The following is a 23,786-nucleotide window of genomic DNA, read 5'->3' as shown; positions in this document are numbered from 1 at the left end:
GGAGGTGAATCTATGTTGATTAAATGCATACCACCAATATTATTATTGATGGTGTCTCAAGGCACTTAAAATGTGGATATGATAAATAGCAAATTAATACTTTTACTTTTCTTTTTTAGATACTGGGGAATTGAACCCAGGGTGCTGTACTACTGAGGTATAGTCCTAGCACTTAAATTTTTTTTGTTTTGTTACTGGGAATTGAACTCCTTTTTAAATTTTGAGACAGGGTCTTGCTAAGTTGCTGAGGCTAGCCTCAAACTTGCCATCCTCCTGCCTGAGCCTCCAGAGTTTCTGGGATTACAGTGTTACACCATCACACCCAGGCTGGGCTCTGTGTGTCTTCTTCCTTCTGCGGCAGTCCCCTTGCTGTCCACTGTGGGCACCTCGGCGGGAGCTCAGGGCAGGGCAGGACGAAGGCATCCATGTCTATCCTCTGCTTGCGCTTGCTGCAGGCCACTGTCCCTGCACAGTGGTGTCCTCCATGGACTGTCCTTCCTCTGTGCCCCTCAGTGCCAGCAGCCCCACAGCTAACCTGGAGTCCCACGTTCCTGCACCCTGTGCACTCCGTCCCTCCACTCACCCTCGGCACGTTCTCTTTTTCTAATGCATTTCTAATTGTAGATGGACACAACATCTTGACTTCATTTTTTTATGTGGTTCTGAGGACGGAACCCAGTGCCTCACACATACCAGGCAAGTGCTTGCCCACAGAGCCACAAGCCCAGCTGATGCACATTTGCCGTCTGTCTCATCCAGCTCAGACTGCACCGGGTAGACTGGGAGTCTGGAGCCACAGACCCTGATTTGTCACAGTTCTGGAACTGGAGGCCCAAGGTCAAGGTACCCGGGCCTCAGTGTCTAGGGGGGTCTTCAGGTTTGCAGATGGAGTCTCCTGTATCCTTGGAAGGCCCCCCTTCCTCACACCATCTCACAGGGCAAGGTGTGAGCCTAGGAATCTAGGGGGGGTCACAGACTGTCAGCTGTCTCCACTGTGTCCCTGACTGATGGGACATTTGCCAGGTTTCTGTCCAGTGCGTCTCAGCTTGTGGGTCAGAGCCCAGGCTCCACCATGCAGGTGTGCTCAATTGATTTCTTCTCACTTCTTGTTTTTCAAAGATGTCACCGACTTCATGAGCCAGTGGGAGTTGTAGGTCTGAACTCTGGTGCCACCAGCCCCCCTCTCTCCAGCAGGACCCCACACGTGGCGGGGGCTCAGCCAACCCTGATGGGCAGAGCCAACCCTTTCGCCTGTTTCCATGCTTCCAGACTCTGGGTTTCAGCTGGTGGATCGGTGAGGTCTGGCACTGCATCCCAGCACCTGCCCAGAACTGCAGAGGTTGATCTGGAAGGTCCTGGCCTCTTGGTTGTGGCTAAGATTCTGTTTTCCTATGGAGCCAGGTTGATTCTTTTTTTAAATAGTTTATTTTTTCAGTTGTAGATGAACACAATACCTCTATTTATTTATTTTACGTGGTGCTGAGGATTGAACCCAGTGCCTCGTGCATGCAAGGCAAGCGCTCTGCCACCCAGCCACCACCCCAGCCTGAACCAGGTTAATTCTGAAGTACTTTTCAGAATTATAAAAATAACAGGCTCATGGTGGAAAGTTTAGTCATTTTGTAAAAAATGAAGAAAAAGCCATTGTATTTTAAGATTTGTTGTGTTTCTCTCCAGTCTTTTTTCTTTTTAATGTTTTTGTAGTGTATACAGACAGAATGCCTTTATTTATCTTTATGTGGTGCTCAGGATTGAAACCAGTGCCCACACGTGCCAGGCGAGTGTTCTGCACTGAGCCCCAGCCCAGCCCCCAAGCTCTTTTTAATATTTTATCTAGAGACAGGGTCTCTCTGAGGTGCCTAGGGCCTCGCTAAGTTGCTGAGGCTGGCTTTGAACTTGTGATCCTACTACCTCAGCCTCCTAAGCAGCTGGAATTACAGGCACGTGCCACTGTGCCTTTTTTTTTCCTTTACAATGTGAGGATCAAACCTAGGACTTTCTAGGACTTTCAGCATGACCAGTCAAGTGCTCTGCCATGGAGTTGCACCCCCAGCCTTTTTTTAAAAAAATTTATGATTTTAAAAATCAGCTGAGATTTAAAAATCAGATTGTATTTTTCATACAATCTGCTTGTACTTTTTTTCACTCTGCATTGTGTAAGTGGTTTTCTCAGTAACTGAAAACAGCCTCCATTGCCTTATTTTAAGTGGTTACCTCATGACTGTCTTCCTGTGCTTTGGACAATACCCACTTAAATGTAAGGAGCTGTCTCAGGGAAAGCCAGGTCAGCCCCAGAGGCAAGAGGTCACAGTTATGCACTGGGATGGCAGCAAGCTCCTTCAAAATGCCTGGCCCATCTCCTTCGCTCCTAGGTGCTGGAGCCACAGATGCTCCCAACAGCCAGTGGGGTGGGAACCACAGGATTCCTGTTTTAGAGAAAGAAAAACTGGACGCTCCATCGTGTAAATCACCTCCTGAAGTTCACTAGGCGGAAGCTGGTGGGGCCAGGGTTGGAGCCACGGTCTGGGAGGCAGTGGTCCCCACTGTTTTCAGGGAGGTCTTCTGAGCCGTCCTGGTGGCTAGAGCACGTGGGGAAGTGGACACTCCAGTGGGGTCGGATGCAGAGAGGTCAGCAGTGTATCAGGGAGGGAGGGAGGTTGTCTGCCTTCTGTGGGGCACCTGGGAGTGAGGCTTGTGGACAGAGAACACTCAGTATGTGCAAGAGGATCTCTACAGATCCCTGTGTTACTCTAAACAATAATTAGGAACAGGACCTATTAACAGCCACATCCCTAAGGACCTGCAGTGAATGTTTCTCCCAGGAGAGCCATGAGGAGAATGTGCCTGCCCTGGCAGAGGTGGGGCGGGGAGGTGCGTGTATCCACAGTAGGAGGCACAGGCAGGTGCTCTGACCTCCAGCTGCAGTCCCGGCTGGATGCCGACATTCTCTTCTGCATGAGGTGACTGAGATTCTCCTGGCAGGTGCCCAAGTCCCCAAATGTGGAAGCTAAACTTTGGGCTTTTTCTGCAGTAACTGTTCCTCCGTGGAAGCCATTTCTCTGCCTCAGACTCCAGAGTCTGCCCCTGCCCCTCCCTGGAGAAGGCCTGGGCTCCTGTGGCATGGTGGGCCGATCAATAAGTCACTTTAAACCCTGGTCAGTTATGCACAGTCTGCCAGGGGCTGTCTTTTAGGAGGCCCCTTGGCAGACAGCCAGACCCTTGGCCAGGGCTGCAGATGTCCATTTCAGGCTTTCTGAGGGGTAGGCCTGCACACCTGGGCGCATCTCCCTGCTCACAGCTCCATGACGCCCCAGGCTGGGCACAGGTGTCCAGCTCCTCACCACCTTCTGCTCCAGCCCACTTCTTCCTCCAGTCTGGACCTGATTCCCTCCCCTTGTGCAGATCTGCCCACTGTAACAGAGCCCACTCACAGAGCTGCTCACACCCACGTGCAGGGTCCTAAGGCCTGCAGGCCCAAGTCTGAGATCAAGGTGTAGGCAGGGCTGGTTCCTTCCAGTGCTCGGTCAGCTTTTTGTCACTGTGACCAAAATACTCAGTAAGAGCAACTTAGAGGAGGAAAAGTTTGTTTGGGTTCATAGTTTCAGAGGTTGGGTCCATGGTGGGCCAGCTCCATGGCTGTGGGCAGCGTAAGCCAAGCTTCACGATAGAAGGCTGCGTTGGAGGAGCACCGCTCTGTTGTGGTGGCCAGGAAGCAGTAAAGGGGAGGGACTGTAGGGAGACGAACCAGGCCCACCCTAGTGACTCTCTGGGCTTTTCTTGGCTGTGTCCATTTATGGGTATCGACTGATCACCTCAAACCCAGCTCCCTCATAGTGAACCTTATCCTCCACCCCCTTCCCGGGGAAGGCCTGTGTCTGTCTCTGAATCCACTGCACAGGGGATCGTGGAATTCAGCTGGTGAGAAGGGGGATGGGTGCTGGTGAGCAGGCTGAAGAGAAGGACGGGATAGCAGCAGAGTTCCTGACCCTACTGGTGGGCCCCCTCCAGCTTGGCTCCCCTGGGCCTGAGCACCTTGCTGACCTGCCATAGTCACAGCTGTCTCATGGTACCATGTACTAAGCTCTGGCTGTGTGCACAAGCTGCATCTGACTCCAGCGAGGCCCCTACTGTAAATGCACGGTTGGCTTTACAGGGGCTGGCTAAGAGGGTGGTTTATCATGGAGAGACACCTCAGCATGCACCCTCTGGACGGGAGCTACTCTGTGTGGACTGTCCACTGCCGTAACCTCAAGTCGTTTCGATGAATTGTTTGTAATCTGATTTTGGATTTATTATTTTGGCAGTACTTTTCCATTGTTAAACTGAGAAATGGAGGCATTAAACACTCTAAAGAAACTACTGAATTGTCTGGGAAGTGGAGTCATGATTCTTGTCCAGCTCAACAACCATGTGGTCCCAGGGAAATCATGTGACCCCTGTGACTGGTTCAGATATTCTCTGGGGACCCTTTGGGTGACAGTTCCCGGATTTTATTTATTGATAGTCTTGCAGTCATGCACTAGCATGCTTGTCTAAACCGTGACAGGTCTACCTGATGCACAGGAGCATAAGCCCGCGTGCCGCTGCATCCCCACGCACACCCGTCAGAGAGAGAAGCTGCTCACGGACGTGGGTGCTACTAGATGGGCTCCTCACCCTCGTAGCCTGCTGTGCTTGCTGGGAGGATCCGCTGGCTCCAAGAAAGGCTGAAGAGCATGAACCGCCTCAAGTCGTAGAAGTATACCCACCTAGGTTTACTTGATAATGCTTTTCAAGAAGAAATGTGTTTTTAGACTCTTTATATTTTAATGCTGAAAAGGAGTTTCGTGTGAGTTGGATTTCCCTCTTCTTTCCCCGACCCTCCCACCGCGCCACTCTGTGAGGGACTGGGTGAGACATGGGCTGCTGGGGTCTTTTCCCAGATCCCAAATGCTGTTTTTCCCTCCCAGGTGGGAGTCCTTCTGCCTCTGTGTTGTTGTTATTTGGGAGGTGAAGAAGGGGTCAACTGAATGACTGCAAGATGCTTTCCTTGCTTGGCATTGATGTTCCGTGAAAAGAAATGACAACGATGAGATGGGGACGGCCCCTGGGCTCTCAGAATCATTCTGTGTGGCCGCAGAAAACTCACTGAGTTGGAATACCTCCCACGGCACCTGTCCTATTCAGCACCTGTGTGCTTGGCCAAATAGCCATTGCACTGACTGGGAAAACTGGTTTAGTCCAGTGATAAGTGAGGTTGGAAAACATCAGAGAGCACATGGGTTCCACTCACAGAGTGCTGCTGTGCGGCCCAGCACGGACATGGAGAACCAGGCGCTGGGGTGACCTTTTTCTCCTTTCCGAGGTGAGTTACCTCTTTACTTGGTAGCTCAGAATGGGGCAAGTCCTGTTACTCCTGGGAAACATTTCCCATACCTCTGGAGAGGAAGAGCCTTCTCTTCTCTCTTGAGGACAGCATGAGGCCCCTGGAGAAGCCAAGTTCTAGAACCCTCCAGAGACAACTAACATGGAGAGTCTGATTCTTTCCAGACATCCCGAGCCACTCATGCACAGCAAAGACTCAAAAACAGCCCAATACCTCAAAACCCCAGACAGCCCTGGGCACTGGAGAGCCCCTACATCATGGAGGGCCCCACACCCTGGGTGAGCCCCCAGTAGATGTGGTCAGGGAAGGAGTCTGAGGTAGAGCTGGATCTGCTGCCTCAGCTTTGACACCTCTTTATCTATTCATAGACTAATTCGTTCTGGGTAGCCCCCGGTCATGGCTGACTGAGTGTTCAGCTGGACTCCAGAACACAGGCAGGTGTGCGGCAGGCAGTGCCGTATTGGCGGTAAGGGACTTTCCGTGTTGTCTTGCTCTTCCTGCTCCAAAGCTACCACAGCCCTGGGGTGGAAGGGCTCTGAGCTCAGGATGTCCCTGGGAATGGGGACAGCACTGTGCACCCCTGGCCTGAGCACTTGTACCCTGGCCTGCACTTGTACCCTGCAGTGGTTTGGGGACTCTGAGGCCATTGGCCATAGGAGTCCTTGCAACACTGCCCAGTGCTGGCCCCTGTAGCCCAAGGTCTGTTGTAGTCAGCCCAGGTTCCAACCCTGAGCCTGGAGAAGGGGCTGTCCTGTCTGCCCCACTCCTCTTACGCTGCTTGTGCTGTGTGCTTCCCAGTGCGCTGGGTTCAGGGTGTTCCTTTCCCCTGGTCCGGGCTGTTCCAGTGATGTGAGGTTTTATTTCACTGCTCTGCTGACCTAATCCCTCTTTTGGAGGTTGAGCTTGAGTCTTGTCTTCAGTCCTGGGGAAAGTTTCAGCCAAACCTGCCACTTTTCTTTTGTTATTAGAATTAGTGCATATTAATTGACAAAATCATGTTTTCCCTGTGACAATTTGACATGTATATGATATACTTGACTGTATCCACTCTCTCTTCCCCCACCCAGGCCCTTCCCCTTCCTAGGCACTTGGAGATGTCATGATCTGCAAGTATCAGCCAGACATGAGGTGCCGTGTGCACACCTGTCCTCCCAGCGGCTCAGGAGGCTGAGGCAGGAGGATCGTGAGTGCAAAGCCAGCCTCAGCAATTTAGCGAGGCCCTAAGCACTTCAGTGAGACCCTGTCTCTAAATAAAATAAGAAAAAGGGCTGGGGCGTGGCTCAGTGGTTAAGTGCCTCTGGGTTCAATCGCTGGTTTACCGCCCTCCCCCCAAACAAATAAATAAGTAACTAAGTAAAGGACTGAGGATGTAGCTCAGTGGTGAAGCACATCTGGGTTCCGTCCCCAGTAAACCGCCCCCTTCTGCCCCTCACGAATTATGTAGGCAAGGAATTGTACTGTGGAGATAGAGAAGATTGTGCAATAAGAGTGATTCCATTTCTTTAGACAGTTTTCTTCCCTTGGGCTCAGCAGAGACTTTTGTGAGGATGCACCAAGAGAGCAAGCAGGTCCAAACAGGTCACCAAGCCGAACCCCACCAGGGACTTCAGGCAGGAGGGTGGCTAATTTCCTGAGGGAAGTCAACGGTGGATAGCGCACTCGTGAGGCATTTTTTGTTGTTGTTCCTATTTTCTTCTTAACCAAACAGATGGGGAAGATTAATCCTCATGTTTTCTTTTCATAAATATTTTCCAGATCATTTTATTAGCTCCAAGTAAGGGAGAATCAAAATTGAGTAAACAACATTTGCACATTGATGGGTGATGTGTTTGGAAAGTTTATACTGTTCTCACTTTTATTTTGAAAAAAACAACCTGTGAGCCTTCCGAGGACTGAAGAGGAGGGTGGGGAGAGTGTTACATGAATGTCCTCACTACTGAAATAATGGTTCTTTTTTTTGGGGGGGGGAGCATCTGTATTATTGAAAATAATCATCTATAGATGCAACTGTTTTTTGTCTTGTAAAATTTTTGACGGAGAAAAGGTACTGGCATGGAGACAAAATGACAATATCTGGGAAACTATTTGGACAAAAATCATCGCACATATTTTACATGAAATAATGATACCTTTAGCTGTTAATAACCACCATCTTAGCCTGGCATGTGGTACTGTTCCCCCAGGGACATCACAAAGTGGACACAGCTGAGACGGTTTTCTTTCCTACACCACGTGGGTTTGACTGCTTCGCAAACCTATGAGGAATAGCTTTGCCAGGCCACGGTCATTCGGGCTCTTCTGACGAGCCCCTGCTGCTGTCCCGGACCCTCTCCATGTTGTGTGGTCTGGTTCTTTGAGCCTCACCCTCTCTCTGACTGTCCTTCATTGCTCAATGAGGAGAACATCATTTGGTGTGTTTCTGGGATATCCGAACATCATATGTTGTATTTCTTTATAGGTGTCAGCGAAAAGCCAGCACCTTAGTGTATCTATCAAGTGTATCTGTGATGAAGTTAGAAGACCCTCACCGGACAAGATAAAGATTAGGGCCTCCTGAATAGTCCTTCAAGTCAATTGTGGACTGAGCATTAAGATATTAATGTGATGGTAGCTTATGTGTTTTCTATTTGCATTATTCAGCTCAGCTTTTATCGATGCAGAATATGGTGCATTTAAAAATAAGGCAGAACCTGTTGGCCGTCCTGGGTTGATAGAACTTGTAGTGAGTGGTCATTCAAAAATCACACCATTTTAGACCCCAGTACATCACATCAGTGGCTTTTTTGAGCATCTAGTAATTGATAACTTGTAGAAAATTTCATAATACAAAGGTGATAACATGTTTCTTGAAGAAAAATTAAAACATATAAGCAAAAAAGGAAGAAAATCAAAGTTCATTGTGCTCCTACTGCTCAGTGTGGTTTACCACTGGCAAATTTTGGTGCTGCTTTTTATATTTTTTATAGTCATATTTTTAAAAACTTTATGTATCATTACCCTATTACTATGTTAAAATATTAATCCATAGCATTTTTTCTTCTTAAAGTCATGTTTGTTGAGATATGATTTATATATGCTACAATTTGCCCTATTTAGTTTTATAGTTATATGAATTTTGACAACACAAATATGAAAAATGTCTATATATATATGGATATATAGTACTATGATCAAAACACAGAATGTTACCTTGTTCTTCTTTTCTACTTTTTTTTAACAGAGAAGTTAATTTTAATATGTTTTCATTTAATCCAATGGATTACCAAGATAATTTGCAAAGAAAATAATCGTCAGTAAGATATTTCATGTTCATTTTGTTTGTCCTAGTAATTCTTTGGGATCTAATGTCTACTTAACACACAGCACACCTCAACTCAGACTAGACACATTTCAAATACTCAGTAGCCTCATGTAACCAATGGTTGCCATATTGGCTCCTTTCTCTGACTTTCACCTTTTGTTGCGACATAAGCTGTAGGCTGCATGATAAGTCTCCTTGTTATGTGGTTCCGTCAGAAAGGGACACCAAAGAGATGAACTTAGAATATATAAGAGTAGAGCAAGGTGCTTTATTCCTCCTTATGAGACTCTATTGGAGTGTGAGTTGGTTTCTTCATGCTTATGGTGGGAATAACTTCAGTTAGGTCACCTTCTCCTACAAGGTTTCCATAATGGCTCTCTCTCCTTTTACCTCCTACCTCTCCATTTGATTTTCCAGTTCATTCTTCATGCTTGGGAAATTTTCTGACATTATTTCATTGAAGAGATTGTGCATTCCTTTGGTTTGAATCTCTGAACCTTCCTCTATCCCAATAAATCTTAAATTTGGTCTTTTGATGTATTTTGTCTTCATTGTCTTGAGGTCTTGTCTTCCGAGTGATCCAGTCTGTTGGTGATGATATCTACTGAGTTCTTTAATTGACCTATTGTTTCTTTCAAGGATTTCTGGTTTTTTAAAAATTTCTTTTTTAGTTTTTAGGTGGACACAATATCTTTATTTTTAAAAATTTTTATGTGGTGCTGAGGATCAGACCCAGTGCCTCATGCATGCTAGGCAAGCGCTCTACCACTGAGCCACAACACTCAGTCCTCTGTTTTTTCTTCCCCCAGCATTTCTCTCTTTCTTGAAGTAATCTCTTGCAACCTGAATTTGCTGTCTTATCTCTTGTTGGTGTGATCAATGGTCGCCTGTATTTGTTCTCTTTTTTTTAAATGTTTTTTTAGTTATCAGTGGTCCTTTATTTTATTTATATGTGGTGCTAAGAATCGAACCCAGGGCCTCACACATGCTAGGCAAGTGCTTTACCACTGAGCCTCAGCCCCAGCCATGTATTTGTTCTCTTGTCTCTTTGTTGGAATGATTGATTTTTGCCTGTATCTGTTCACTTAGGTTGTTCTTTAACTCCTTAGTCATCTTAGTTATGTATATTCTGAATAATTCTCTGACATTTCACCCACTGCACTATCTATGGATTCTGTTGTTGTCGTATCTTGGTTTGTTGGGGGCACTTTTCTCCCTTGTTTTTTCATGATGTCTATGTGTCTTCCTCTCTTGCAGTGTAGATCCGAGGTATCACAGCTTCTGCCCTATTGTCTTATAGTGTGCCATAGGTTACCAATACCTCACTATTAAGGGAGAGATCAATATTACAGCACTGAGTGTGCCCAGCGTGCAGACATATATCAGTTAGCTTCTATTTTTACATTTATAGTTTTGTCACTATAATCAGAAATGATGGGTTCACTTATCTGCTACCATGTAGTCAATAGGTTTGCATAATGGTTTACAGTTTCTAAAGGTAGAAGGGGGCCCTGGAGGGTTGGATGAGATGTTTATGAGGTAGGATGTGGAATATGGAGGTATTAGATTATGTGACTAGTGAGACAGTGATCATAGGAAGTTGGCTGTTAGTAGGAGGAACAAGAGATAGGCAACCCCACGCAAGACTCCCTGTTACCTCAGCAACAGGATAGCCGTTAGCACCCCTAGTAGAGAAACCTCTGGTACAGCCAGGCCCACAAAGACCTCAGTGACATCTTATCCGGTCCTGATTGTTGTCCCTTGCTAGAAGCAGCAATATCCCAGTTTTGCCTCAATCCTATATGCACCTGATGTTGGGCTGTGGAGCCACACTTTGGTGAATAAGAGACCCCAGCACAGGGTGGCTCTCTCTCCAGATCTCCGGGTTTGGGACAGGCCTCTCCTCCAGATCTCCGGGCTGCGGTGTGGCTGGGTGGGTGGGCCTCTCCTCAATCGTAGCATTTTTGATGATTCTATGCATTCCACTGTTTGCCTTCTTTTTATATTATCTGTATATGCGTAAAATTGTTATATGTGTTTTTTTTTTCCTTTTCTGAGACAATATTACTGTTGATCTTGAACGTGTGATCCTTCTGCCTTGGCCTCCAAAGTTGCTGGGATTATGGTATGCACCCGCATGCTGATTTTATTTATTTATTTATTCATTGGTATCAGGGATTGAACCCAGGGACACTTAACCACTTAGCCACATTCCCAGACTTTTAAAAATATTTTATTTAGAGACAGGATCTCCCTGAGTTGCTAAGTGCCTTGCTCAGTTGCTGAGGCTGGCTTTGAACTTGTGATCCTCCTGCCTCAGCCTCCCAAGTTGCTGGAATTTCAGGCATGCACCACCACAACCAGCTTGCATGCCAATTTTATGTAGCTTTAGATGTAAGAAATACTGTGAGTATAACATATAGAATTCTCATATACTCCTCTTATTAATGTTTTATATCAGTACAGAATTTGTACAATTAATGAACTAATATGGATGTGTTGCTGATAGCTAAATTCTATACTTTGTTAATTTCCTTACTTTTTCCTGATGCCCCTTTTATTTTGGTTCTAGGATCTCTTCCAGGATTTCACATTACATCTAGATTTCATGTCTGCTTAGTTTCCTTTTGACTATAACATTTCTCAGACTTTCCTTGCTTATGATGACCTTCCCAGTACTGGTCAGGTGTTTTTTAGAATATTCCTCAATATAGATTTGTTTAATCTCTTTCTTTCTTTCTTTTTCTTTTTCAACCATGGTTAGACTGTGGTGATAGTTTTGGGAAGGAAAACCACAGGTCAAGTGCCCCGCTCAGCGCATCACGCCAAGGTTGCGTTCGACCACCAGGACTTTGACCTTCTCTGCCGCGTGGAGGTCAGCTTTGCCACTGTGGACTGGCTCTTCTTCCTACCATCTGTGAGGGAGTCACTACGGGTGATCCCCACTGAAGGAGAGGAGTGCTGTGCTCTGCCTCATGGAGGGCACACATCACCTGGAATTCCACACAGATCTCTTTCTTTTCCTCTATTTAATTCAGTCATTCATTTTATATTTTGGGCTATAATCTGATGCTACTTTATTTTGTGATAAAATTGTTCCAGGTTTGGAATTTTTTCAGTGGTCTCACTGGACTATCTTTTTAAATACTTCCATCATGTGGCTTTATTTTTAACATTTCCTTCCTTAAAATCCCGGATGCTGTGGACTCATGATGTGTGTTATTGCCTCGATCTTGGAATCGGCCATTTCTCCATGGAATTCCCTTCCGCTGGAGAATAGTGTTGAGACCCAGGTGTGAGCACAGTGTATTCAGTGCTGTGGGATGCCTCTGCTGCTCTGCCCATCCCAGACAGGGCAGGGAGATGCGTATATACTCACCCGCGAACGTGCACACGTTTATAAATGTTTCCGTGTGGAACTGTCGGTGTCTGTACTAAGCGGAATGTGAGCGCTTCCTGATGTCTCCAGCTTGTGTGGAGCCTCTCGTTCCACCCAAGAGCCCGGCTCCCACTATCGCTGTCTGTAGACTTGATCTTGCTCTTGTGTATGTGTGGCAGTGTCAGGATCTGTAGCCTCCACCTGTATCAACTGGAATATGGGGCTTAACGCAGTTTCTTTTGCCTTTGATTTCAGTTTACGTCGGTCAGCACTTGCCATCTGTCCCGTTTCACACATCTGTGATGCAGATGGACTCTTGTCACAGTGTGTGTCTCCCCTCCTGGGTCCCCGCCACCTTGGCTTTCTGTTAAATTTGCATACGTCAATGTTCTTCATTGTGCTGTGAGCTCGGTGGGTTTTGATGAACGTGTAGTGCCAGGTACCGCGACTGTAGTGACATGTTGGACGACCTCATTCCCTCACAGTGCTCTTTGCTTCACCTACTCAACTTGTCTTCTCTTCTCTCTGGACCCTTGGCCGTTACTCATCCTCACACTGTCCCTGTCGTCCTGCCTTTTCCAGAATTTTCAGACTGGCTGCTTCTACTTAAACAATGTGCCTGTGAAAGTGACTTCTTTCTTCTGGGTTGGGAGAGCAGCCCTGGCACCCAGTGAACATGACTCGTATTGATTCCCTGGGGCATGGAGAGATATGATGCTCAACTAGAAGTGGGTGGCTGATGAGTGTGACTGTCTCGGAGGCAGTGCTGTGCACTGAGGATTGCCTGTGGGCTTTCTCACTTTTCTTGAACAAAATATCTGTTGAGTGCATGAAAACTAGACTCCAGACCTATTTCGATGGTTCCTTACTTGTGACAGGAGACTGGTCCCTTAACCTATGAGATTTGTGTGGTTTAGGAGACTTGGAAGGGACAGGCACTTGTGTGGTTTGTGGGCTCTTGCTTCCTATCCAGCTTCTACCTAAGTTGATGTGATACGTGAGTTTATATCTCTGTGGACAGTCTCTAATTCATTTCAGTGAAGTCGTAAGCCATACTGTTTTCTGTAGGCCTAGACTCCTGAGATGCATACAGCTTACGGGAGCCAACCCTGACCACATTAACTTGTTCACTGCATCTCTATTTTGCGGTGAGGAGGAAAGAAGAGAAGTGAGCGTCAAGGGTAGAGAGGGAGGAGGTTCCACAGTGATTTTTATGAGCAAGGCTGTAGGGCTGAAGTGGCCCTTTTTTTTAATGTTTTTTAGTTGTAGATGGACACAGTGCCTTTATTTTGTCTACTGATTTTTACGTGGTGCTGAGGATCGAACCCAGTGCCTCCTGTGTGCTAGGCAAGCGCCCTGCCACTGAGCCACAACCCCAGCCCTGTTGGCACTTTTTAACCTGAGAAAAATAAATTCCAAGTTGCCTGTCAGTCACAGCTGTGTGATAGAGCAATACACGTATTTGAGAGCTTGTATGACCTCACACTGGTGCAGAAAGGGCTACATGGGACAGCCAACACTCCTTGGCTCCAGAGTCTCTGCCGTCTCACTGTGGGAGCAAGTGACGTCCTTTCACTAGGCCGCCAGCCCTGATGACCAACATGTTCTCTGTGTCTTCTCGACTGTTTTTCCTGTCCCCATCTGACTTGCTCAGACTCACTTTTGTCCTTCTCTTCCTTCTCCTCTTCATTTATAAGAGAACACGGCTCTTTACCTACATGGAATTATGCGTTTTTCATCAAGTGGGAGTGCTTCGTGTCTGTGAATTGTTTTATTATCACAGTATGATAAAAAAGGATGTGTGTTAGGAATAGAAGAGGGAGTCAAAACGGGTGACCAAGAAGGACAGACTCTTAACATGAAATCTCAGGGGAGAAAGAACTGCAGAGAGAGAATCAGCTGCGTTAGTGTTCTGTCCCCCACACCTGTCAGGGATGATGTAGAGGGGAAGATGATGCTGGCTCATGGTTTTCAAGGTCTCAGTCCACGGTCAGCTGGCTCCTTGCTTTGGACCTGAGGTGAGGGAGAATTCGGGAGAAGGGGGTGGCAAAGAAGAGCTGCTCTTGTGGCCAGCAGGAAGCAGACTCATCTCTAGTGGTACTTCTCCAACTGATGAGGTCAGGCCCTTATGATCTGGTCACTTCCCCAAAGCCCCATTTCTGAACACTGAGGCTTTGGGGGACATTCCACACCCAAACCACAACACCAGCTTTAGCCTGAACTTTTGGGAGAGCATGCACATGTGCTTAGCACAGTAAAGTTTTTAAGGGATGAGAATTTGATAAATTAGTCATTTATTCATCTATATTGAGCACCTGCTGTGGGCTAAATAGGTAAAATAAGATGTCCTCAGAGCATGGGCATCTGAATCACTCTGTGTCCTGGGGCTATCTTGGAGCCCTGAGGAAGAGGCTGAAAATACTGAATCACTTAATATTATCAAATATTCCCTCATGGGACACACATAGATAGTTTCTTGGCATGTGCTTGAGACTGTGGGAAATGAAGGCCCATTTCTGGTAGGTTTTGCAGAGAGAATTACTTTGAAAACAATTTTTTTTATTCATTTGTTTATAACTGGTGCTGAGAATCGAACCCAGTGCTTCACACATGCTAGGCAAGCGCTATAGCATGAGCCACAGTCCCAGCCCACTGAGGGTGACTTGTGTCTTGCCCTGGGCTCCTGTAGAGCATTCTTCTCGGAGCCTGGTCCTAATTGCTTATTGATGGTCCGTAAAAGCCTTGGAATAAATGGGCAGAACTGTAATTCAAGGTGCACCTGGTTGTTTGCAGCACTCTGCTAGGCACAGAGCAGAGACCAACAGCGAGTGGGCAGTTTTGCTCGGGTCTCACCTGCCGTGAGGTGCTGTGTGTGGCCCCAGGGGTTCTGCTCCATCAAGCCTCCCTGCCTCCTGCAAATCAGCTCGCTCTGCCCTTTCCCATAGTAGCAAACACTCAAGGTGGACGTCAGTGAGATCGTGGAGACTTTAGAAAGAAGGAAAAGAAACTTTTTCGCAGAAACTTTTTGTGCGCATCTGGTCCTGCTCTCTGTAACTGCAGTGCATTCTGGTTCTTCATTATCTTGATCTTGTCACTTTGGTTTATAGAAAGAAGAAAGGGGATTGGAAACGAAGCTCCAGACTGGCCTGAAGTGGCTCAGACCAACTCTAGATAGTGCAGAGTACTCTCCTGAGAGGGGTGTGAATTTTCTTGAGAAGACTTTCGGAAACGTGGTGTTGCGGACTGTCCTGCCCTCCTCTGCAGGTTGGGGGAATGGCTTGGGTAAGCAGCCATGAGTCGGGCGACCTGCTGGGAATGCTGTGACCAGCTGATGGAAGAGGGAAAGAGATGGTCTGCTTTTGATCCAACTTGGTTTTCAGGATGTTCTATTGCCACTGGATAGGGGTCTGAGGACATTCCCCAGAGAGAGAAGGGACTTCAACTCCACCTTTGCAAGCCCTTGATGCGTGTTGCAGAAGAGTGTTTAGTATGTCAGTACAAGCTGAAAGTTCTTCAGGAAAGCAAGGAATACACACTCCGAGGGCAGAAGAGTACGGGTCATCTTGAGTAGGATGTGCTTTTCAGTCTTGGGCTCTTCTTTTAAAGGAAACTTTGTAAAATGATGAGCATGAGAGTTGTGTGGGCTGGGTTCTTCGGAAGGTGGAGTAAGAGTGTGCCAGGGCGCTGTGATTCCTTTCAGGTCTTCAGGTTGAGGTTTTCTTGTTCACAGATAACACTTGGAAGGCGCCCCTGTCCTAGGTCTCCCTCGGCACCTCTTCCTGGGTTGGTTTAGTTGGTCTCAGCCGGCCATGTTATGTGGCTACTAATCAACTGGACGCACAGTGCTGTAGGGTTCGTGGGGCTTCAGAGTTCAGGCCTGGCCACAACACTCCTGGGGCGGAGTGCAGGCACAGTGTCCAAGGAGTACCTGAATCAGCTTCCCCTTCCCTGCTGGCCGCCCGTCTCCCAGCTCTTACTCCCTCTGTCCTGCCGCAGTGTTAAAGTGCACCATGAGGGCCTGAAGCGTGGCCTTGTTTGGAGGTTATTTTGTCAGAAGTGCCCATTGGTTAATTCATACTTTTTTTTTTGGTAGTGATTGTTGAGACTCAAGCCCTGTGGAAGAGAGGAAAGAGGACTGTCCCTGATTGATGGATGATGAGCCACAATTGTGCATGCTTTGGCGCTTACAGGGTGCTTAACTCTTGTCACACCCTGTGCCTTCCCCATAGCCCTGGGAGGTGGGGTAAGGAGGGCAGGATGCTTCTCTTTATCAAGCAGACACTGAAGTTCCATGGCTCACTCGCACTCTGCTGGTGAGAGGCGGGTTGGCAGCGTCTTTAAGGTCTTACACGTATGCCTTTGAAGTATCTAGAGCCTTGTGTGAGGGTTTACCCCCCAGGGGCAAGTCTCAGGTTTCCCTGAGGACTTAGCAATGAGATTGCTGATCACAGCATCTTTTCTAATGGGGGACGTGTCAAGTCACGTGGAGGAGACTAGTCACAGAGATGATGTGCATGTGTGGGAACGATTATTAGATGCTGATTCAAATTCAGACGGTAAGAAACGTTAAGACGATAGATATTTATAATCTGTTTTAAGTTTAGTGCAGGTTATAAAATTGTAAGTACATTTTGATTCCAGGTCTTTAAAATATACAAAGAAAAAAACCCCTGAAAACTAAAATACTAGTAGAGACATTATGTTGGGAATAACTGCTGTTTTATTCTTTGTGATTTTTATGCATTTTCTTAACTTGGTAGGCTTTTATGCTATGAACAATTCCCAGTAGTGTTTTAAGTAAACAGGTGCAGAGAGAATAAGTGATGTGCTCCAGGTGGATAAGTTTTTCAGGCCAGTTTCTGTCACATTGTTGAGTTGTGCTGTTGTCAGAAAAAAAGTGGCTATGGGAGAATATGTGAGCAAGCAGGCAGGGCTATTTCCAAGAAAACCTTACTTAAAGTGTGTGGCCGTGGGATTCGGCCCATGGCCATGGCTTGCCTACCCTGAGTTCGCCAGTACTGGGTAGGTGAAACGGCCAGCTGGCTCCTCTGCCTGTCTCCAGGGCCAGAGTGGACTCAAGCTCCCGTAATGGGCCTGGATCTATCAGGAGGGACCACATACTTCACTGCACAAGGGCTTTGCCCCTCCTGAAGTCCTACGCTTGGTTCTTACACATCGATCGTGTCCTGACGGTGGGCAGCCTTCAGCGCAGCATTTGATCAGGAAGGTGGTTGGGACCCATGTCAGATGATGGAGCAGGAGGTACTTTAACTGAAGAGAAGCCAAACTAAACATTCAAGGGCTGGTCTGAGGAAGAGGGGGAAGGGAATGGTGTACGCTGAGCGCCGTGCGGTCATCTCATTTTAAGAGGGAGAAGCTTTCCTCCGTGTGATGAATGCCGAGCTAAGGATCCCAGTGAGAGCTTCCAGGAGTAACTTGTCCTCAGAAATTTAAACCTTACAAAACCGAGAGCTGTCTGTACAGCCTCCTTTGGGTGAGAGGCTCTCTGTCTGAGCTGCGCACAGCCCTGGCTGTGAAGGTGCCCACAAGGCGATGTGCTCTTTGAAGCCTGGTGTGACCCTACCTCCTCTTGCCCCTCTGGTCCTTTTTGTTGTCTCTTTCCAAGACCCACAACTGTGTCTTATAGCCAGAAAACCAAGTGGCTGGTGCTGTTCCCCCCTTTGCTGCATCTTCTGGAGGTGAGAAGCCCAGCGTGGCTGCCAGGTTGATTCTGGATTTCCGCCTCCCAGGCTTGGGATGTGGGAGGGTTGAAAGGACCAAAACCTCACCCTTGGATTGTAGGGGATGGGCAGGCATTCCCAGGAGAAGGCAGGCTGTTCTTACTGCTGATGTGGGTCTGTTGCGACTTGGTGGAGGAATTCAGGTGCAGGGCCTCTGCTGGCATCAGGAGAGTAGAGGCTCCGGCCCAGTTAGGGCTCCAAGCAATGCCATGTGCACATGGTGGTGGCGTGGGGGAAGAGGCATTGCAAGAGATTACAAATGGGACAAGCGATTACTTCCCCTTGTGGTCAGAGCCAGTGGGTTGCTATTTCTGTACTTGGGCATGTATAAAGGTGTTGGGGTTAAAATAAATTTTAAATAACAGAAATAGAAAACACCAGATTATACAAGTTCATAAAATTGTCTAATGGGAACTCGCTCATCTTTAATACCTAACGATCTCTCGAGCAGGGACATCAAGTATGTAGATAGATGGGCTTGGCCAGAGCCTGATAACGCTGACTTCTACAGAGTTCACCTTAGAAAGGACTCTGCCTGGTGGCCCTGTGGTGGGACAGGGCCTGGGGCACGTGTTAGAAACGTCGATTCTCAGGGCTCAGACCCACTATGTTAGAAATGGGGGACGGGCAGGCAGCAACGTGTTTTCACAGGTGTTTGGGTGCATGTGCTTGAGAACCACCAGGCTGGAAGACTCTAAGGGACATGATGGTTGGTTTCTGCTGTAGTCCTTAGTCTACTTTGCAAGTCCTGGCGAGAGGTCGAGGGCAAGGTCCACGTCAAGGAGTTTGGCAAGCACTGTCTGCAGGGTTCTCCTTTTGAAGGGGAGCAGCCTTTTGGAATGTCCTAGATTCTGAGAAGTCCTGTGGTGAAGACTGCGGTTCCAACTCACACATGCCAGACATAGTCACTCCCAAATCCTCTCCCAGTAACACTAGCAGCGCATCACTTGGCATCGCTAGGCCTGGCTGGGTGCTGGGTGGCTGGTTCTACCGCAGAGTTCAGTAGCTGTTCCTCCTCAGTGGGCAGCAGGGGGGAAACTGTGAGCAGAGGAGTTTGAAAGTCATCTTTGGCATTTTCCTCAGTTGTCAGCCTGACCCTCTGCCACCTCCCATGGGGGGGTCTGGCTGCCCAGCTGTTCGGATGTCAGCGTTGGAAGAGGGGAGTGCAGTATCCGCAGGTCTATTCTGGGTTTTCATCTTAGCCCTGAAGACACCGCTCACCCACAATTATTTGGGTGAATATGTGGTACACAGAGAGCAGACATTCTTATTGAAAACAGGTGAGATTATTAAAAAGCTTTGATTCCTTTTTTGAGCTTAAAGCTTAAGAATTCTAAATATAGGCCAAGGAAGCAGTTTTTTCTTTTTAATCCTAATTAAATTGCAATGTACATTTAAATATGAATCTATTCTTAAAGCTAAACCTAATCTATTTGTAGAAATTAGTTGATCTAGAATTTTCTCTACATATTTAGTTTAAAATAATTTGATTAAGATATGTCTTTTGTTGTTTGGGATAATAAGAAATTTGGATCCCTCTCAAAGAATCAGAGTTGTTAAGTGGTACTTTATAATGCAGTCTTTAATAATGTGCTGATCTGGGTTTTTAGATTAAGAATCATTTCCACATGTTATACTCTTGCTCCTTAGCGCGGGATGTGCACACCAGCAGGCACTGACTCACCAGGTGCTCATGAGAAATGCAGAATCGCAGCTCTACCAGCCATAGAATCAAACAGGTTCTCCAGTTGGTCCGGATGCACATTAAACTTTGAAAAATACTATGTTCCATCATGTGATGCTGACGACATAATCTGAATTTCCTAAGCAGGGTCCTGAGATGGTCTGTGATTGTCTGTGGGATCAGAGCATCAAGAATGGCTATGAAACTGAACTGGATTTCCCCCTCCTTCACCTACCCACGCCGGAGTCAGCCCAGACTGCTGAGAACCTAGCTCACCACGCAGTCACGTTTCTAAAGTACCTGCTTCCAGGAAGTTGTGATCTATCTCGTGTGTGCCATCTACCAGCAACCTGCTTTCTCACCTCATATGATCTCTCATGGGGCACACTGTGCTTTGACACAGGTGCTGGATGTCACCAGCTGAAGTTCTTCAAGATTGTCTCCCCACTGTCTCCTGGCCCCAGTGTAGTACTCGAGGCTCTCCACCTTGTATTTTTTTAAAAGCTTTTAACCCTGTCCTGATGGAAGAAGCTTAGAAATGCTTTCTTAATCCAAAAGAATCATTCAGCAAATATCCTTTTGAAGGTTCCATTTCAGGAAATTAGGACAAAGACAGAGACAATTAAAATGTCATTCAGAGTCGATCCAGTTGAGGTCAACACATCACATCCTCAAACTAATGAAGCAGGAACGTACAGAGCTGATAGCCCCTTGCCTCAAAAGTGATTCCTGTGCTTTAAAACAGTAAAACAAAAATCCTGGTAGAATTTTCTTAAGCATAGCAATTCAGTACAGTTTCTTATTCTCAAGAGAGTTTAAATAAATTTGTGTAGTAAGAACTTGAAATTAAGGAAATTACCTAAAGTAAGAGGTTTAGTTTTTCTTAAAAAGGATCACAGAACTTGGGCTAGTGTTGTGGTTCACTGGTAGAGCGCTAGTCTAGCGTGTGCAAGGCCCTGAGTTCGATGCTCAGCACCACATAAAAATAAATAAATGAAATAAAGATATATATATCTCCACAGAACTTGATGGCTTTTGCTGGTGTCCAGCTCCTTGGCCATCCGGTGGGGCCTTTGGTGTAAGAAACTATGTAGGGGGGAGTCAAAAGCAGGGACTGCATCAGAGTAGAGGCTCCGTTTTCAAACAGGGACCATCTCTGCAGGAGCAAGAGGAGTGTGGGGCATTCCCCATCCTTCTCAGCTCCTGTGCATATAGATGTCCCCTTTAGAGACAGAGCTAAGAGCATGGGGACAGGGCTGCATTTGAGGAGGCCAGTGGTGATGTTCATGGGTCCCAGTAGTCCTCTCCGGGAATGTGCCAGTGGCTCATCCCTGTTGGTGTGCATTTCCAGCTGCCAGAGGATGGTGAGTTGACCCATGCGGAAGAGGCTGAGCCAGGGACTACCTTTCCACCACCAGGGACTGAGGCCTTCATGGGAGCTCGCCCACTTTCCTCCTTGATGGAGATTACCCTTGGGCTCTGGAGGGGCCACCTTCCAACTGTCTCCATCTGTCGGAGAGCCTGTGGTCATGATGGAAGAGTCAAGGTTGATTCCAGTGCCCTCGGCCCGACTCCTCCCGCTGTCCTGGTATATCAGCCCCCGGGGACCCAGGGCCAGGACAGGAGGGCTCTGGGGGAGGGCTCTCCCTGCCTAGCGAGCACTGATGTGAGGATTTCAAGATGTCTGGAGGCTGTCACTGTGGGCTTTCAGTGTACTCTAAGGAGTATAGGGTTAGTTGAGCTAAGAAGCGGTGATTGCTGAGGTTACAGAATTGTCACTTCAGAACTGGGGCCCTTAGTGGCTTCTCCTTCAGCACTTTATATCCTCAAAGTTGATTGCCTCAGGCCTCAAGTCAGTGGCTCGTGAGCATCCGCCCAGCTTGCAGCCTCCCAGGCCTTGATGTGGAAGCATAGAGACCTCCTCGTCCTGGAGGTGCTGCTGCCCAGAGGGAGGAAGGCAGCGCTGCATCAGAGACCAGGGGTGGGCAGACAGGTGGTGCCCAGGTCGGGAGGCCCAATGGGGAGTGACAGGAACGTGAAGGAGGCAGACTCTGTGGGTCTGCTTGTGCAGGAACTCGGTGGAGTTGGCAGAAGGATGCTTGTGCCCCAGCTCTGGGCCTCAGGGCTGACTGGGGGCTGCTGTGACTGTCACAGAGGTGTCTGCACTGGCCTGACAGACCACTCTGGAGACAGTCCCAAAGTTCAGGATCCGTTACAGAGAGTCACTGAAGGGCCCAGAATGCTGCTGTAGGAAGCTGCCCAACTACACTGAAAGTTCTGCTCATTCCTGTCTGCTTTTCCTGTAGAAAGTGCTGCACATAGCACTGTGTACAACTAATGTGTCACTGTGACTTAGACGTCTGAGAGCCAGATCACAGCTTCCAGCAGAAGGGAAATGGTCCGAGTTCATGGAGAACAGATGATCAGAATATACATCAGATTAAGACCAAAAATTTAAAAGTCTGTCCATCCTGAGTGTGGAAGGCCGACTGCCTGCCCTGAGTGACTCCATGGTGGATAGAAGAGGAGTTCTCCGGTGGTACATGAACCTGAGTCATTCCACCTTGTAAAGCTATAGTTTGCCATGAGCTACTCTATTTTGAGTACAAGAGCCAAGGTAGAATGACTCCAGACCTTGTTTACACAAGTAAACAGCTATCATCTGTCCAGAACAGCCAGGCATGAAGGGGTAAGTAACTTTGCCAACTCATCAAACTTGCCAAATCATGTCAGGAACACCAGTCTCTGGAGCTTATCAGCCTCACCAGATGCAACCTCCTTACCCAAGACCCATAAAAGGAGGAACCCCCCAGGACTGGATATGGCAGCACCCTGACCCTGTCACCTGGGCATGCGCTAGAACCTTGCCCAGGAAAATCGCCACCGGGATAAACCTGGGGACTTGGGACATGATGAGCATCCCTGTGGTTTCACCCTTCCTCTGTCACCCGAGATGTGCACCTGCGTGACTGCGCGTGTGTGAGGGCCACAAGCCTCTTACCTCAGACAGTGGGAGAGGCTGTGCCTGGTTCTGCCATTCCCCGCGTGTCAGGCTGTGGGGTGTAGCTGACCTCATTCCCCCAGTCGTAAAGACGGGAATGGTGATAGGTGCACTCTGGGTCTGGAAGGGCCTGAGATGGCGCAGGAAGTGTGCGTCAAAGCTGGGTCTGAGGACTGGCTGGTCTTGGCCTAGCTGGAGTCACGCTTCCCTGGGGGACATCATTACATCAGTAGTTAGCCCTGGGTTGGAGAAGTGGAAAAGGGAAGCCCTTTGTTATTTGTTGACAGTTAGCATTGAGAAACTAATAATATCCATGTTATTAACACATGCCACACAACCTGCATGCCAGGGAGACTGTGTTATAGTTGTGTTTGGCTATAATACTAATTTTTCCTTGGTTTCTGAAGCATTATCAGTTTATAAAAATCAGTTTATAAAAATGTGTCCTGTAGCTGCTTGGTAGGAGATCCAAAATCACCAGCTCTGTTCATGTGAGCTGAGAGGGAAATGTTTATTTTTTTTGATGAGAGAATCTATTTTTCTTATATTAGGTAATGAAACTTATCACAGCCTCAGGTCATTGTGTATTCGCAGTGGTCTAGAGGCCTCTGTCAAGCACTGTGGGCAGGTGGGGTCAGCATTTCAGTTCCCTCATAGGAGGAAAGGTGAGCCCAGGAAGGTCCTGAGTTCAAGACCACGCCTCCCCTGTCAGCGTCCCGAGGCCTAGGAAAGGGAGGGAGCTGCACAGGTGAAGGCCGATGTCCTGCTGGCGTCGGCCAGGGAGGCTGTGACTTCAGGTCACCATTTCCCTGTGAGACAGAGCTTCATAAATGTATCTCTGGAGGGAGGGGTAGAAGAGGCAGATCTGGACTGGTTTCTTGCAGAACCGGATTTATTTTCATTTTGAAAACAATAAGCAAAAAGAGACACCAGGATGGTGACAAAATACTGCTTACTATTCTGAGAAAACGAGAGAGAGGTAGAGTTAGAACTAAGTGGTCAATGCATGTGTGTGTGCTCATGCACATAGCGTGCTCATGCATGCCTTTGGTGCACAGTGCACATGCACATGTGTGCAAGGTGACAGTGGTGGCACATACAGGACCTGTGCCCTCTCTGGACTCTTGAGGGATTTAAGGACTTGGTTTAAGACTGACATCTGGCTTGAATCCATTCATGAGGAGGTCATGCATGTTGCTGGGGCTACTGCTGGCCCCTAGTGGGGCAGGGCTGAGTCAGGAGCACACTGGGCTGGCCAATGCCCGGGGCTCAGGAGCAGGGGGACCAGTGTCTGCTGGCAAAATGTCTTTCTCTT

General features: G+C 47.6%; 1 protein-coding gene across 3 annotated transcripts in view; it reads left to right on the top strand.

Annotated features, from left to right (window-relative positions):
• The window catches only part of Ptprn2 (protein tyrosine phosphatase receptor type N2), a 769,678-nt gene that overhangs the window by 35,564 nt on the left and 710,328 nt on the right, over positions 1 to 23,786 (top strand). For 2 of the 3 annotated variants that reach the window (XM_058574871.1, XM_058575062.1), the window contains exon 1: positions 5,243 to 5,344. The exons of the other annotated variant lie outside the window; for it this stretch is intronic. The gene's annotated coding sequence lies outside the window, so the exon portion shown is untranslated. Of the gene's footprint in view, positions 1 to 5,242; positions 5,345 to 23,786 lie in introns of those variants that run through there. 3 annotated transcript variants of the gene reach the window in all.

The sequence above is a fragment of the Marmota monax genome, unplaced genomic scaffold, assembly GCF_021218885.2.
Source record: "Marmota monax isolate L192 unplaced genomic scaffold, Marmota_monax_Labrador192_F-V1.1 WCK01_AAM20220418_F8-fsc00275, whole genome shotgun sequence".
Classification (NCBI taxonomy): Eukaryota; Metazoa; Chordata; class Mammalia; order Rodentia; family Sciuridae; genus Marmota; species Marmota monax.
The sequence above is the reverse complement of the archived record's forward strand: the minus strand, read 5'-3'. Positions and strand labels throughout refer to the sequence as shown.